This window comes from Mauremys mutica, chromosome 2 (assembly GCF_020497125.1).
Source record: "Mauremys mutica isolate MM-2020 ecotype Southern chromosome 2, ASM2049712v1, whole genome shotgun sequence".
NCBI classification, from domain to species: Eukaryota; Metazoa; Chordata; order Testudines; family Geoemydidae; genus Mauremys; species Mauremys mutica.
The window spans coordinates 203,617,487-203,633,906 of NC_059073.1; the positions used below are offsets into that span (position 1 = coordinate 203,617,487).

The window sequence follows — 16,420 nt, forward strand, 5'->3', positions numbered from 1 at the left end:
TCCCCTATGATGCTCAGACATGCCCACTTCAGCTGAAAACTTCATTTTGAAACCCAATTGAAATGCTTCTCACTGGGTGGACTTTCTGAGAGCGGTGTTGAGCAAACAGTGATTTCCTTTACATGCAATAGTAAGACTTAAATGGGGAAAGCTAAACTCAGAAACCAAGAATGACAGTAGTTTCACTCCCAAGCGACTTCACAAAATGATGTTACCTTTCTCAAAATACTAACCCTAGCAATCATCAGATCTTTAAAAATATCCAAAGACTTCGTCCAAATACTCTTGTCTTTAATGCTGGATTTAATTATAAGTAAAGCACGGAATTAATTAAATATATTATAATAAGCTGGTGAGAGGTCGTGGGTGCGTGTGCACCATTTCCCTCTCCTGAATGGAATCCCAAAATTCAATCTATCAGAAACCTTTGGACAATTTATGGAGATTCTCCTATAGACCAAATGGCCGAGTCCTGTGCTGTTGGAGCAGAAGGGTTTCGGTTTGGTAGACAGCATAGGCAAAGGATGAAATTCTAGGCAGTCATGTATATGTTAAAACAGGCCTGCACAACTCATAAAGCGGCAAGGGCCACATTCCTCCAAAGAAAACAGCTGAGGGCCGAAACCTCCCGGCCCCGCAGAAACACCCCGCCCCAGGGCCGCCCAGCCCTGCGGAAACAAACCCTCCTTCCCCTGCGCCGCCCCACCAAAACAGCTGTGGGCCAAAAAGGAAGGTTGGGGGTGGGGAGGTGATACTTGATTTTAAATCAACCAGGGGCTCCCAGCTGAAGAGGTGGCTGGGAGCCCTCAGGGGCAAATTAAAGGGCCCGGGGCTCCGGCGGCTGGGGGAACCCGGCAGGGCCGGCTCTAGGTTTTTTGCTGCCCCAAGCAAAAAAAAATTTGGTTGCCCCCCGTCCCAGCCCTGGGCTCCCCCTGTACCCCTCTGCTGCCCCAGTCCTGGGCTCTCCCCCCACCCACACCCCCTGCCACTCCAGCGCTGGGCTTCCCGCTTTCTTCCCCACCAGTGCCCTTCCCCACCCCACTGCTGCCCCAGCCCTGGGCTCCCCTCCAACAGTGCCCCCCCCCACACCTCCTGCTGCCCCAGCCTTGGGTCACTGGTAAATCGCTCCCAGGGTGGGTCATTCAGCAGGAATTTTGGATGTGCACAAAACACAGACAGGATTGGTTCCCATATGGTTACAGAGCTGCAGTAAAGTGGAACAATTTTCAGCTTGTGTGATTGGAGAATATCTGGATGCATATTATAAGACTGTCCTCCATAAATGAGGAAAAGTTGAGGTGCCTTTATTATTCTTTTGTTCCACTCTTTCTTTCTATGGGGAATTTGCCAATGCAATATCACTGTCTTCCTTTTAAACAAACAAAAAGGCAATGGCTGTTGAAAATAGCAATTCCAGTCTAATAAGCATTTCTTGCTCAATTTTATCCTGCTTTTTCTACAGCAAGTTACAGTGGATCAGTATATTTGATTTGGGAGAAATGAAGTAACAGCTGCCCAAACTGAGCTTGAGCACTCCTGAATTTTGAGGTGTTCAAATCTGGAAGGCAGGTGCTGGGGGTGGGGGCGGGGCGCTGTGGGCTCCGCGCAGGGCCCTGGCTCCGCGGGGCAGCATGGCAGCAATGTGTCTGGAGCTGCTGGAGCCAGACACGCTGATCTGAGTGGCACGGTAAGGGGGCTAGGGGTTGGAGAAGGGGTAGGGAGTTCCTGGGGGCAGTCAAGGGACAGGGAGCAGGGGGGGTTGGATGGGGCGGAGGTTCGGGGGGGCAGTCAGGGGACAGGCAGCAGTTGGATAGGCATGGGAGTCTCGGGTTCATCAGGGGACAGGTAGGGGGTGAGGTCCTGAGGGGAAGTTGGGGGATCTCAGGAGGGGGCAGTTGGGGACAAGGAGAAGGGAGGCTTAGATAGGGGCTGGGGTTCCAAGGGGCAGTTAGGAGCAGGGGCGGCTCCAGGCCGCAGCATGCCAAGCTCGTGCTTGGGGTGGCATGCCGCGGGGGGCGCTCTGCCGGTCACCGGGAGGGCAGGCAGGCGGCAGGGCGGCAGGCGGCAGGCGTGTCTGCGGAGGGTCCACTGGTCCACCGGAGCCGCAGGACCAGCGGACCCTCCGCAGGCACGTCTGCAGGAGGTCCACCGGAGCCACGAGACCGGCAACCGGCAGAGCGCCCCCCGCGGTGTGCCGCCATGCTTGGGGTGGCAAAATTGCTAGAGCCGCCCCTGGTTAAGAGCAGGGGTCTCGGGAGGGGGCAATCGAGGGACAAGGAGCAGCGGCATTTAGATAGGGGTGGGGTCCGTGGAGGGGGCAATCAGCGGCCGCAGGCAGGGATTCAAAGGGCTCCGGGTTGCCCGCAGCCATGGGGAGCCCAGAGCCCTTTAAATCCCAGCCGCGGATGGGATTTAAAGGGCTCTGCGCTCCCCAAGGGCTCTGCGCTCCCCGCGGCTGCAGGCAACCCAGAGCTCTCTGACTCCCGGCAGCTGCTGGGATTTAAAGGGCTCTGCGCTCTCCGCGGCTGAGATTTAAAGGGGTCTGGGCTCCCCACGGCTGCGGGCAGCCCAGAGCTCTCTGACTCCCGGCTGCGGCTGAGATTTAAAGGGCTCTGCGCTCCCCGCGGCTGCAGGCAACCCACAGCCCTATGATTGCCCGCTGCCGCTGCGGGCAGCGCAGAGCCCTTTGATTGCCTGCCGCGGCTGGGATTCAAAGGGCTCTGGGCTGCCTGCAGAGTGCCGTGTGCGGGGGGGATTCAGAATCCTCCCGCGGGCCGCACAGTGAGGCTCTGGGGGCCGCATGCGGCCCGTGGGCCGTATGTTGTGCAGGCTTGTGTTAAAATATTGTTAACATTCAACGATCACAGGGGTAGATTTTTACTATTTTATAATAATTTCAAAACACATACTTACCATTGTAAATCCAGGGCACTGTCATTCTCATCTGCTCCTGTAGAGGGCTTTGTGTCCCGGACAGTGTGTTATTAAGTTCTAAACAGGTAAAATATTTGGTTGTAACCGTACTTGAAATCAAGAGAATAATAGACTAAATCATTGACACTTTGTTTGTTTGTTTGTTTGCTTTTATTATATGTTAAAGGTATAACAAGAGCTGGTTCATATTAATTTATTGTTTTGATCCAAGTTGAATTGTACTAGCAACCAGTGATTAATGTTCTGGCTTCTGAGAGGGAAATTGCCACAAGTAACTCTTCAGAATAATGTGCTGGCACAGTCTAGTCCTCAATGTTCTAACTGTAATTTTGAGTGTGGGAGGAGGGGTTCCTTGGTTCCTCGATCAGCTAGTTTGGGAACTTTGAGTGTTTTGAGCACTCTTGGCAAAAGTAATCATAATTCCTGAGACGCTCTAGCAGAAACCTCAGCCAGTTTTGGAGGCAGGGAAGCATACCTCTGCCCTCATCAGTTGCTCTCAATTAACTATAGTGGTTGTTGAGGTGTGGGGACATTTGTAATTATTACTCTTAAAAAGGAAGAAACTAGATAGCCAGCAAAACACAAAGTGTATGCTAACAACTTTTGTTCTTTCATTACAAAATAGTCATTGATGAAACAGAAGTAATCATAATACCTAGCTATCATATCAAGCTTTTCATCCATAGATCTTAAAATGCTTCACAAAGGAGGTCAGTATCATTATCTCCACTGTGTAGAGGAGGAAACTGAGGCACAGAGTGGTGAAGTGACTACATCACTTTTCCCCCATGGCCAATCAAGATTTGTAATATTGAAGTTAGTTTAAAAGAAAAAAATGAGGAGACCATGCAGTGAACTATTGACCTGCAGTCCTGGCTTGTGTGATCATGCAGAATTTTATCATAGATGAGAAGGGTTTGATTCTAACCTCTGAAGTCTCACAGCCTGAGCTGTTATTAAAGGCGGCAGCATTCTTGAGTGGATACTCCTTGATGTCACTTGGGAAGGGTACAGGCTATGTTGTTCTTGAGCTGCCTCCAGCAGCCACATTACTGTTTGGAGAGAGGGCTGTTTGCTTTGCTGTACAGCTTCTCACCCCTAGAGGTTTGTGGGTTTGGAAAGGAATAGTATTCTACAATTAAGGGCAGGCCAAGACTTTGGGACCTGTCTTTGTTTAGACTAGAGTCATTGCCTCAGGTTAGGGAGGTTCTCTCATTTGGGACGTGGTCAAGGGAGAGTCCCACACTAAAATGCCTGGATCTGCTGGTACAAAAAGATGTAGCCTTAATCCATGTTAACTTTTTACTTAATATTGACTATGTCAGATTGTTTTCTGTGCTGTCATTGCTATGCTTCCCACTGATAATTCCTCTTTTTGTTTTGTTGAAGCTCTTGCACTCAGGACCTCCAAAGCCACCACGTGCTAGGAGTAGGTTGTCCTATCTGAACACAGCAGCATTGTTGCATGGTTATTGACATTGTCCTGCATTAGTATGGCAGCTAAGCTTTTTAGTAAGTGATTAGTAAGGCTACATTTATATCATGGAGGTCATGGAATCTGTGACTTCTACAGACCTCCGTGACATTCTCTGCTTCAGCCCCAGGGGCTGCAGGACTCAGGAGCTGGCAGCCAACTGGCCCCTGGCAGGGTTCCAGTGACAGGTGACAGCAGCGACAGGGGCCCCTGGCAGGGTTCCAGTGACAGGTGACAGGCTCCTGAGGGGGCCCTCCTCAGGATTCCAGCAACAGGCAACAGCCTTGCACATGGGTGGGGGGAGGAGAAGGAGACCCCTCGGGTGAGCGGCTGGGGGTGTCCCGTTTTCTCTTTGGGAAATATGGTCACCCTGCAGCTTCCACCTGCTGTGGGCAGAGGGGGAACCCCCCAGCTCCCAGCCATGGTGGTGTGGGAAACCATGGAGCTGCAGCAGCAAAAGTCGCAGACAGGTCACGGCTTCCGTGAATTTTTGTTTAATGCCTGTGACCTGTCCGTGACTTTTACTAAAAATAACTATGACAAAAATCTTAGCCTTAGTGATTAGAATCAGAAATTATGTTGTTTGCTCTACTAGCTGCAAACAGCTACTGCAGCTGGGAGTGTGCCTCCTGGTCTGGCTAGACAGGTTTAAGTTAGCAGAGTTTGAGCTAGCATGCTAAAAAGAACTGTGTGGACATTGCGGCTTGGGTTGGAGCTCGAGGCTTGAGAGCTTAAGCTCCAAGCCACAATGTCCACACAGCTATTTTTAACACAGTAGCTCAAACCCCACTAGCATAAATCTGTCTAGCCAGCTTGGGAGTTGTACTCTCACCTGCCCTGAAGACATACCCAAAATGACCAAGCTCTTCTCAGAGGATTCAGGAACACACATCTAGGTATACTTGGTCCTGCCTCAGCATAGGGGACTGGACTAGATGACCTCTTGAGATCTCTTCGAGCCCTACATTTATATTATCCTATAGTTTTGTGAGTGTTGGCTGCTGTTTTGGTGAACTGATTTCAATACCCAAAAGAGAAATGGATATTAACCTACAGCACAGGCAAGTACACCTCCACAAACATAGCCTTCCTGATGTCAGGAGTCAGCTATTTTGCAATATTGCGAGATGACTGTTGACATTATCATACTGTAGGTCACAGAAACCTATTTTTTTCTCTTGGCACTTGATTCTAGAGGGACTTTTAATACTTATGATCAATCTCTTTCCTCCTTGAGTGCCTGAAGCAAGAGGGTGGTGTCTCCAGTAGGGATTCTAACTTTAACCAATCTCTCTCTTCTTTTATTTCTGGTGAGCAATGTGGATCTGCCCCTCCTATCGTTCATTACAGAGTAACTCTGGCTCTGTACTTATCTCTCTCCTCCATATAACCTTTCCCCTGAAGGACAAGTGATTGCTTTTTTCCAACCTTAGACATTATGTCCCTGTCATGCTGTCTCCTAAGTCTGAAACCTTCTTCGACTCTCACACTCTGTGATCTCTGTTTCCCGTCTATCTCTCTGTTCTGATGGGCAACTCCTGCTTGTATTATAACTTCTACTGAATGCTTCAGAGACTCCACCAGGGTAAAGAGTCCTCTTTGTACTACATCTCTGACACCACTCCTTAACTTTGCTTCTGGCAAGAAATTTTGGAACTGTAGGTAACCTTTATCTTATTCTTTTCCAACTCAAGTGTCTTATCGTTTCTGGAATGCAGCCAAAATTCATCCTTAACAGGCTCTGCCAAAGTGAACTAATTCATTTTAAATAGTTAGCATCTCAACTGTAATAGCTTCTCCTTTTTATATACTCTTCCTAAATCCCTAGTTGCTCTAAACTTCAGGGAGTCCCACGTGCTACAGCTAGACACATTTGTGCCAGAAAATCGGACTGTATGTAAATACTCCCACCCTTTTGTTGATTCCACTGACTTCTGACTCATGTTTGAATCCCATTCAAAATTGCCTTCCTGATTTGCAAAGCTCCCTATGGACTTGCTCCACCCTACCTCTCTGACATATCATCTATGTGTGCCCCAACCTCCTTACTCTGTGCAGTTGGCTTGATTCTTAGGTATACTAAAGCTTCTTTCATCTGCCTGAGTAGTGTAAAGAGGCTCTTAGTGTAAATGAGAATCAGGCCTACACCATGATCAAGTAACCCCTTAACCTTCTCTTTGTTAAGATAAACAGATTGAGCTTTTTGAGGCGATCACTATGAAACAGGTTTTCTAATTCTTTAATCATTCTCGTGGCACCTCTTTGACTCTTCTCCAGTTTGCTGACTAGACACAGCACTCCAGTCATGCTTGCAGCGGTGCCAGATGCAGAGGTAATACAGCCTTTTTACCCCATTCGAGATTCTGTAGTTTATGCATCCACACAGTAGTCCTGGAAACACTGGGCAGAAAGGACATGAATTTCAATGTAAAAAAAAAAAAGTGGGGGGTGAGGTGTTAATTTTTTTTCTTTCAAGTCCCCAGTCTGTCAGGCCATCTTTATACATAACATCTAAACAAAAACAGTGCCCCCAGTCCTCCAAAAGTACAGGCCCATCTGATATCTCGTCATCTTTAAATCACAGGTCACCTTTACATCACACTTTGAAACCTTCCTTTGTCTCTAGTTTAGGACTGAATGTCTTTTAAAAGCATGCCTATGAAACATATTGATGATTGTAACAGAGCTCTCTCACTGCTGGGGCTGGGGATCAGCTCTTGTCCGGTCTAGCACCTCCTTCTGTTGCTCACTCACTCCATAGCTTCTCTTACTCTCCAGGTGATCCACAAGCGCCTGGAGAACCATAGAGAAATACCCCTTGCGATTAACATACTCAGATGCTAGGTGGGGGGGTGCCAGAATAGGAATATGCGTCCCATCTATTGCCCCTCCACAGTTAGGGAAACCCATTTGTGCAAAGCCATCCACAATGTCCTGCACGTTCCCCAGAGTCACGGTTCTTCTTAGCAGGATGCGATTAATGGCCCTGCAAACTTGCATCAACACGATTCCAACGGTCGACTTTCCCACTCCAAACTGGTTCCCGACCGACCGGTAGCTGTCTGGAGTTGCCAGCTTCCAGATTGCAATAGCCACCCACTTTTCCACCGTCAGGGCAGCTCTCAATCTTGTGTCCTTGCGCCGCAGGGTGGGGGCGAGCTCAGCACACAGTCCCATGAAAGTGGCTTTTCTCATCCGAAAGTTCTGCAGCCACTGCTCGTCATCCCAGACTTCCATGACGATGTGATCCCACCACTCAGTGCTTGTTTCCTGAGCCCAAAAGTTCAACGGTGCTAAGCATTTCCATGAATGCCACAAGCAATGTAGTGTCACACGCGGCAGGCGACTCGATATCATCGTCGGACTCCTCACTGTCACTTTGGAGCTGAAGGAAGAGCTCAACTGCCAAACGTGTTGTGCTGGCGACAGTCATCAGCACAGTCCTCAGCAGCTTGGGCTCCATTTCCCACAGAAATCGCGATTCACAGACAGAGAGTAAAACACAGCAAGAGACTCACAATGGCGCCAAATGTGGCCGGAAAAACTGTGACTGCTGGGATGTGAAGCGATGCACCACGGGGCGTTGGGACAGGAAGCGGAATGACCCGCACCCTTCCATCCCCTTCCCACAACCCACAGCGCCAAAATGGGACGAGGTGCTCTGTGGGATAGCTGCCCACAATGCACCTCTCAATACAGCGCTGCAAGTGTGGCCACACACCAGCGCTGTCCCTACACAGCTGCACGACCAGCACTGTAACTCCCAGCGCTGCAACTTTCAAGTGTAGCCAAGCCCTGAGTACTCTTTCTTTGTGACTCAGCCTTCTGGCTAGGTCAGTATATAATCCATCCTTCCAGGTATCAGAGAGGTAGTCGTGTTAGTCTGGTTCTGTAAAAGCAGCAAAGAATCCTGTTGCACCTTATAGACTAACAGACGTTTTGCAGCATGAGCTTTCGTGGATGAATGCCCACTTCGTCGGATGCAAGAGTGGTATCTTCCAGGGTATCAACATCCCTCCGGATCTGCTAATTGGTTGACCTTTCCAACAATCTTGTGCCCCTTCCCAGTGGGTGGTACTAGAACCAAGGCTTGTCCGCTACTCCAGGTTGCAACCAAGGGACACTACAATCAGCAGCCAAGGTCTGACCATCTCTAACCTCGCTGCTGTTTCCTTGGGGATGCTTTTTACTCTGCCTCCCATTGGCTTTCTTCTCCACCTTTCTGGGTAAACCCTTTCCTCAGGGCAAGGATGCCAGGACTTCTTTCTCCCTAGGTTTCCTCTCTTTACTTCTCCAAGCCCAGAGGGGGACTGCTGGTTTCCTCTTTCCACCCTCACTGCTTGACCTCATACCAGCCCCTCTTGCTCAGGGGAGCTCTATCCTCAATCAGGGATTGCTTATAAAGCCTAATCCTCCCTTAGGTGTGGCCTACCAGGTTATTTTGCCCCTTCTGTGTGTCATTAACCCTTTCCAGGCTAGTGTGGGTGTGAACACCCATGACATCCATATATCCTCCACAGAATGGATCTATGTAGTAGTGTTGGAAAGTCAGAGTGCTATGAGCATTGGGGTGGGAAGAAGGAATACAATTATCTGAAAATCAGCCCAGTGATAAGTAACTCATCGTCCTCAATCTCTCCAAAACAGTCTCATTGACTACAGAAATTCTCCCCCTGCCATTGTACTTAATAATCACCTTCCTTGCATGCAAGTCCCTCCTGAAACACAGATTATGGAAGAAGTGGTTTTTTTTGAACACAGAGTGGACTGCAGGTTCCTCTTGTGTGGATTATTGATGTGGATCTGTCAATGTGATGTCAAAGAAATGGCCTATTCTGGAAATCACAGGTCTGATCCAACTCCCTTTGAATAGTACGATGGGAATCTTTCCACTGAAGTCAGTGGAAGTTGGATCTGACCTTATGAGAGGGCATGTTAGAATGCCAGTGATCAGGGTGAAGGCAGAGAAGGGGCAAAATGTCCCTGAGCAGGCATTTCCACAGAGGTAAATGTCCTGCCCCCTCAGCTACTGCAACCCTGATCCTGAATTGGTTTTGTCTTGGACTGTGTCAAAGCATCTGAGAGTGTTATGGACTTGGGTCTCTCGGGACTGTGTGTGTTTTCAGGTTCAGAGGTGAATAGCACTGAGAGCATAACCAAAGCAAAGGGAGAAGCAGGAAAGCCTCTGTATGTATATAAAGTTTAAATCCAATGCTCTGGCTTCAGTGCACTATTTTGCCTTCTGTCAGAGACAGCAGAGAATATTACAACTCCTCAGAGTTGGCTGTTCAGACATGCAGTTTAAATCCAGAAGTAACTCTCTTGGGTATATTAATCTAGTGTTGGATTATCTTTCTAAAATTGTTAATCAGACTTGGTCCCTGGGGGACCTTTCAGCTAAATTTGCCACTTAGTTTTTGTTTGCCTTGGCCTCTTGAGCTCAGCAGAGGAAACTGATTAGATTTGACAAGATGTGGTTATGTAAGATCCCAAGAGCAGGTCATGCTTCCTCTTTATAAATGGCAGATTTGTATAGTTTGGTGTGACTCCACTCTGTGCTATCTTACCTGTTATTGGAGAGATCCACGAAGAGTGATGTTTTCTTATTCACATTTCTTCAGCTGGTTGAATCAGGGCATTCTTTGAGCAAGGCCGAGGAAAAACCTTTTCTGGGATTGATTCCAAAGTGGTCACCTGGCCCAGATCCATGTGATTCTTGAATATTTTATACATCAAAAATATAGAAGGCAATTTGACCTTGTCTACACTAGAACTTACTTTGGTTAAATTTATGTCGCTCAGGGGGATGAATAATCCACATCCCGGAGAGACGTAAATTATACTAACCTAAGCGCTGGTGTAGATAGCGCTATGTCGGTGCGAGAGCTTCTCCCACCGACATAGGTACCGCCTCTCATGGAAAGTGAAGTAATTATGCTGAAGGGAGAGCTCTCTCCCGTCGGCTTAGAGGTCTTCACCAGAAGCGCTACAGTGGCGCAGTTGCCACTGTCACGCTTCTAGTGCAGATGTAGTCTTTGTGACACAGACGAGGCCCATTGGTCCCAACGGATGAAGGGTTCACGACTCTATGTCAGCAAAAATAACGAGGAGTCCTCCTGGCACCTTAGAGACTAACAAATGTAAGCTTTCGTGGGCTTATGCCCAAATAAATTTGTTAGTCTTTAAGGTGCCACAAGGACACCTTGTTGTTTTTGCTGATAAAGACTAATACGGCTACCACTCTGGAACCTGTACTCTGTGTCAGCAATTCCTGTCAGGCCTGACAAACTTGCTACACCTAACACATTGCTGTCATAGTATCTGTAAAGAGTGTCATGTGGAATCTTCAGTGCAAGGCTGGGATCATGCTAGTCATTGATGTATGTACTGATGATATTTTAAGTGTTTTATGTCTGTGTGCTTACGTGTTCTTAAAATTTGTATCAAGGTGTTACTCCCCAGCAGAGTGGAGAAACGGGTTTCTTGCCAGACCAGAGATGTTTATTCATCCATCTGTTGAAATGTAAATTGAACATTTTCTCATTCACAAGCACTGGTGTAGCTAAATGCAGATTTAACAGGAAGAGGAGAACAGCAGGGGGAAAAAAAGCCTTTTTGGGGGAGTGCATTGCAGATGTATATTTGGACTATAACTGGGGGACAGGAACAGCACTGGGCGATTATATGGATGAAAATGGAATCCCAACCTGTCCTGGGTGAAAAATTGCTTTAGACATGGATTTTAGCCTGTTAACCTTAAGTTTAGACTCCAAGAAGTGTGTTATACTTGTGTTTTATGTGTTCATTTCTGTTTCCATTATCCTTTCTTGGTATCTTAATCTTTGATAATAAATTTGATTTGATTATTTCATTATCTCTGTGGTGTGATAAAGGACCTGACCCTGAGTTGTGCCAGTGAAACTGTGTGTACGCTGTTCCCTGGAGAATAGCAAACCTGGGAGTTACTACACACTTGATCTTCGCCATAAGGCTGAGTTATTGTGAGTGCCCAGTGACTGGGGTGGATGCTTCATGGTGGCGCATCAGAGGAGCTCGGAGACTGGGGTACACCAATGTTAACCTGCAAGGCGAAGTAAGGGCTAGCAAAGCTCAGAGGAGATTATTTGAGTGGTTAACAGATTGGGGGTGTAAGGGAGCTGACACCCAGTTTAGCATCAGCAAATCAGTCTCTCTCTGTCATACACACACACTCTCACGTGCGCGCACACACACACAGAGGTGGTGCAGTGTGGAGGAGGGGGGGAACATGGTGCCTCACAGTTGTGGGCATCCTGAGAAAGCATCAAACACTTTAATAAATTCTCAAATGCAAGTTGGTTTTGAATCCTTAACTCCTTTAATTTTCTTGCTGGTGAAGTGAGCTTGCACTAATATTTGACCACTAGTTCTCTCATGTGAAAGACAGGAAATGTGGCGCGGTTTTTTTTTTTTTGTTTGTTTTTGGTGGATGAAACCCAGGAGTGGGAGTCAGGAGACTAGAATTCTGTTCTCAGCCATACATAGACTTCTTGTAGGTGTTAAGTCATATGACCTCTTGAAGTCTCCATTTCCCCATTTGTAACATAAGGATAATACTTCCTACTTCATGCGGACAGAGTGATAATTATAAATATTAATTATTTAAAGTGCATTGAGATTTTTTGCATAGAAGGCACAATAGAAATGCAAAATATTATTTATTTTACATTCTCCCATGGCATTCATCTCTTACAAATCCAAAATCTGGTGTTTCGTGTGCAATCTGCTTATGTGTGGTTTAAAAAAATAAATAAATAAGGACAATTCATAAATCACTGGCACAGTCATGGAGTTTATGCTGTACTGGCTCGTATATTGTGTTAATCTCTCAGAGCCAGGTAGGTAAACTGGGTGCTTAAGTGTCTGATCTAATGCATTTTGCAACACAACATTACATGAGCGATATTCTGATTTCCAGCTTCAGAGTTCATTACGATAACATAGGAGACCATCCAAAGGACAACATACATTGCTTGAAATGCACCATACTTTCTTCAAGGAATATACAATATATGTTATAGCTTTAATTTTTAGAATTTGCACTTTAATGAGCTAATTTGTCATATTTTTTCAAACATCAGTTTACACCAGCTGAAGATCTTCCCCTTTGTTCTTATGAACTGATTTGATTCCAACATTTGGGTTATGCAGAGGATTGTTCTATACCAACTTCTATTAGAAATCGTCAAGATAAGGTGTTTTCTAAAAATCTCTGTAGACTTTTCTTTTATACCATAAATGGAACACGGGGTCTTGTTTTTTTCCAAAGCTAAATTTGGTTTAAGAAAGAACAGCAGCAGGGAAAACTGTTGTTAAGGCGACCTATGTGTTTTACTTTCACACCTCTGCAGGATTGTTTAAGATGGACCAGGATTCAGTAAAGTAAAATCAGGGGTTAATTTCCCCATTTGTACATAAGTCGATGTTACCTGTAGCTTTACAGCTGGATTATGTTATTTTGCTTAGAAATAATCATGAATCAAAACTTCCCCAACTTTCATGGCTGGCCTTACAATTAGCTTGACCGCCAAGGGGATTATCAGGCTGTGAGTTGCCTTCCCTTTAAATCCCATAGGCAGAGAGGAGGAGATTGTACTGAGTTGCTCCTACATCTCATCTTGTTACAAAGTGTGTTCACATGCAGGGGTGGCTCTAGGTATTTTGCTGCCCCAAGCACGGCAGGCAGGCTGCCTTCGGCGGCTTGCCTGAGGGAGGTCCCCGGTCCCACGGATTCGGTGGCATGCCTGTGGGAGGTCCGCCGAAGCCGCGGGACCAGCGGACCCTCCGCAGGCATGCCGCCGAAGGCAACCTGCCTGCCGCCCTCGCCGTGACCGGCAGAGCGCCCCCCCCCGTGGCTTGCCTCCCCAGGCACGCGCTTGGCGTGCTGGTGCCTGGAGCCGCCCCTGTTCACATGTAAGTGTGGAGTGGGAAGTGTGCTTTGTATGCCTTCTACAGCCCTGTTTATAAAATTGGTATGTTTGTTTCTTTAAATCTGTAACAGGAAGTCAGGAAGAAGAGGGAGGCTGGGGAAAGTCTTAGGCAGAAGCTTGACAATGAAGTAGGGAGCAGGAAAATAAAATTCAGTATATAACTGTTGTCTGTACTTTTCTAATTCCTTGTGTGTTAGAAAAAAGTGGATCTTTCTGTGTCTTGTCACCACTGGTGCATGGCAGGATTGCTTATACTTAATCCTGGTCCCTCTAACCCAGGGGTCGGCAACCTTTCAGAAGTGGTGTGCTGAGTCTTCATTTATTCACTTTAATTTAAGGTTTTGTGTGCCGGTAATACATTTTAATGTTTTTTAGAGGGTCTCTCTCTATAAGTCTATATATTGTATAACTAAACTAGTGTTGTATTGTAAAATAAGGTTTTCAAAATGTTTAAGAAGCTTCATTTAAAATTAAATTAAAATGTTGATCTTACGCTGCTGGCCCGCTCAGCCCGCTGCTGGTCTGGGGTTCTGTTCACCTAGGCCTGCAGCGAGCTGAGCGGGGCCTGCGGCTGGGACCCCGGCTGGCAAGGGTCCGGCAGCCAGAACCCCAGACCGGCAGCGGGCTGTGCGGCTCAGCCTACTGCCGCTCAGGGGTTCCATCCGCCAGCTCCTGCCAGCTGGGATCCTGGCTGCCGGACCCGCTCAGCCCGCTGCCAATCTGGGGTCCCGGCCCTGCACACATACAGTGGGTACCTACCTTCTCCCTGGTTCTGGCCCATTCTCTTCCTCTCTCTGCACTGAACTGAGGGTGGGAGTGCACTGAGCACAGGGCTGGGGGTGAAAGGTCTGGGCAGGAGGTTTGGGTGTGGGGCACTTACCTGGGCAGCTCCCATTTGGTGCGAGGGGTGCAGGTGGGAATGTTGGGGTGTGTGTGCAGGAGCTCCTGTTTGGTGCTCAGGGTGGGGCTGGGGTTGAGGGGGTGAAGGAGTCAAGCAGAGGGCTGGGTGTGTATGAGGGAAGTACAGGGCTCAGGGCAGGGGTCTCGGGGTGCGGGCCTCAGGGCAGAGGGCAGGGTGTGTGTGAGGTGGGGTCAGGGCTTAGTGCAGAGGGCTGGGTGACTGCCCCCCTGCGAACCCCCAACCCCCCTGCTCCTTGTTCCCTGACTACTCCCTCCTGGGACCACTGCCCCCCCAGGACCCCACCCCCACCTAAGCCTCCCTGCTCCTTGTCCCCTGACTGCCTCCCTAGGACCCTACCCCCTACCTGTCCCCTGACTGCCCCGACCCTTATCCAAACCCCCACCCCCAGACAGACCCCCGGGACTCCCAGGCCAATCCAACCGCTCTCCACCCCCTGACAGGACCCCCAGAACTCCCGACCCATCCAACCCCTCCCTGCTCCCTGCCTGCCTGCCCCAACCCCTCTCCACACCCCTGCCTCCTGACAGGCCCCCACAGAACTCCCGATTCATCCAACCCCCCCAGTTCCTTGTCCCCTGACCACCCCCTCCAGAGACCCCACCACCCTCACTGTCCACCAGACCCTCCTTGCTCCCTGTCCCCTGACTGCTCTGACCCCTATCCACCCCCCGCCCCCGACAGATCCCGGGACTCCCAGGATCCCACCCCCTATCCAACCCACCCTGCTCCCTATCCCCTGACTGCCCCACCCCTTATTCAACCCCCCCGGCCCTGGACCCCGCTCCTCAGAGAGCTGCGCACGTGGTGGCAGGGCTCCGGTTGAGCAGGGAGCATGTCTGCCTCCCCGCAGAGCCAAACACTGCCCCGTGGGAGCGTGCAGCCCTGGCCCCCAGAGCGCTGCGCGCACGGTGGCATGGCTCCAGGGGAGGGGGGAAGGTAGGGGAGAGGCCGGCGGCTTGCTGCGCTCGGCCTGGCGCTCCGGCCCTGGAGCACAGACTCTGCGGCTTGCTGTTCTGGGAGAGTGGGGCCATTTGCCCACCCTGTGTGCACGCCTATGCTTCTGCTCCCTGCACCCGTGGGGGGAGTGGAGGGCGGAGGAGAGCAGGCCGGGCAGGGCAGGATTTTTAATGGCAATGGCACCCTTCTGCCTGCCGGAGTCCTGGCAGGCAGCAGCGTGCCATTAAAAATCGGCTCACGTGCCGTCTTTGGCACGCGTGCCATAGGTTGCCGACTCTGACCTCCGCAGCAGGTTTCTGTATGTACCTAGATAGAAATATCACCAAACTTCTCCATTTTTTTTCCCCAAGAAGCCTCATGATTCTCCCTCCACCCCACCCATTCTTTTTTGCTTTGCTTTCGATTCTGTTTTTGCCATCGTGCTTGTCCCTGCCAATGCAGTGATAGTTACGCTGTTGATATTGATGTTGTTGTCATTGGCAATAATGAAATGTTAACACTCATGAAATGTTCCATTAGTACCTTTTAGGGTATGCGATAATAGAACGTTCAGGGTTTGAAAAACTGGCCAGACGCTAGCCTGAGGACTAAACCGTCTCAAGAAAGACAAATCAAAAAGAGTGGGGGCGGGGCAGGTGTACAGCACCCCTAAAGAGGTGTGGAGCAGTGCTCTGGTGAGAAGCTTGTCCACCCATTCACAGCTGATTGGTATAGGAGGGTGCAGGAGTTCTTACTGGGGTGTTCAGGGACTCCATTTTTGTACTTGCCTGTTACTATGAGGTGTGTGAAATTCTCCCAACTGTTACTATGAGGTATCTGAAATTCTCCCAACTTCCACCTTCTTCTATATTTTCTTCTCAACCCTCATGGCTGCTGTGTGTGTCTGTGTCTATTGTGAAGGAGGGTGGGACAGTGCTGTCTTTCCAGAGGATTGCCCTCCATTTTTGGGTCCTTTTTGGCAAGTGTATTGTTTATAATGTATTTTATAGCAGCAACAAGAGTGTAAGGCTCTTCACTGAGCACATATAGAAGACTTGGAGATTACAATCTAAATGATATACTTGACAGACAAGTGTGAATGTCACATACAAGGGGTAGGATGAAGGATGCAGATTATGGAAAAAAGATTACTTGGTTACTGCCGGTCCCTGATCTGCGACCACT

At 48.7% G+C, this 16,420-nt stretch overlaps 1 protein-coding gene across 3 annotated transcripts in view; it reads left to right on the forward strand.

The window, feature by feature from the left end:
* The window catches only part of ELMO1 (engulfment and cell motility 1), a 459,394-nt gene that overhangs the window by 62,540 nt on the left and 380,434 nt on the right, over positions 1–16,420 (forward strand). The window lies entirely within an intron of this gene.